The sequence below is a fragment of the Octopus bimaculoides genome, chromosome 4 (assembly GCF_001194135.2).
Source record: "Octopus bimaculoides isolate UCB-OBI-ISO-001 chromosome 4, ASM119413v2, whole genome shotgun sequence".
Taxonomy (NCBI): Eukaryota; Metazoa; Mollusca; class Cephalopoda; order Octopoda; family Octopodidae; genus Octopus; species Octopus bimaculoides.
The window spans coordinates 91,999,650-92,000,680 of NC_068984.1; the positions used below are offsets into that span (position 1 = coordinate 91,999,650).

At 36.0% G+C, this 1,031-nt stretch overlaps 1 protein-coding gene across 1 annotated transcript in view; it reads left to right on the plus strand.

The window, feature by feature from the left end:
• LOC106879866 (cartilage matrix protein) overlaps positions 1-1,031 on the plus strand; it is a 110,466-nt gene that overhangs the window by 23,792 nt on the left and 85,643 nt on the right. The window lies entirely within an intron of this gene.

A 1,031-nucleotide genomic window follows, 5' to 3' on the forward strand; every position in this document is an offset into this window, starting at 1 on the left:
ACTCCGTTTGAAAGAGATTTGTATAAATTTTCATTAGAAGATACCCATTTACCTGAAAGTTATGAAGGAAAAAAGTCAGATCATGTGAATTTTCCAAAACTCCTCTCTCCACCCCCTCGGAAAAATTATTTCCCTTAGATCCCTATATACTCTGAAGCCACAACATCTAAGCAGTATTTGTAGAAAATTTTATTAAAAAGTATCCATTTTTCTGGATGTTATGAGGCAACAAAATCGGGGCGTATACATCTGTAGTAATGCTCTTTTATTTATACGATTTTTTCATTTCATGTTTATTTCATTCATTGTTTGCAATGTTCTCTCTCCCCCACTCTCTCTCACACACACACTGCAAAGCTTACAAATGGGCTGCTGAATTGCAATCTCTATGTTGCTTTGAGAAGGTAAAACTTAATAAATTGCTTCTCCTTCTGATGTTGGATTACCGTGGTGTTTGTTTAAAAGTGAGAGATTATGACTGCGATAAAATAATGAAAGCAATATTTACCAAGTGAGCACTATTATATAAAGAAATAATTAGGCGTAAAATATAAAAATTATTAGAATTGGGAATCAAATGGGAAAATATTATCAAGGGGCTAGCAGAAAACCGCCCAGAGGGTGATCTTTCTACTAGTATTACCTATGTACGTACGCACGTACGTACCTACCTACCTACCTACATACATACATACATACGTAAATATGTACGTAGTTACATATGAAATACGGATAGACAAGCACACACACATACATAAGGAGACGGAAACATATGACCATATATACACACACATTCCACGCACACCATACACACAAAAAGGCATATAGGCACACACGTGTGTTTGTGTGTGCGTTGCTATGTGTACCAAGTTCGATTTTTGTAGTGGGCGGATAGCTCGGGGCCAAGTCTTGGATGGATTTTAAAATTGATGCCGACATCATTTGTGAAAATTGATGGAATATTTTCCACATCACACAAATGATGTAGCGTTCCCGGCGGCGTTGGATATATATATATATATATATATATA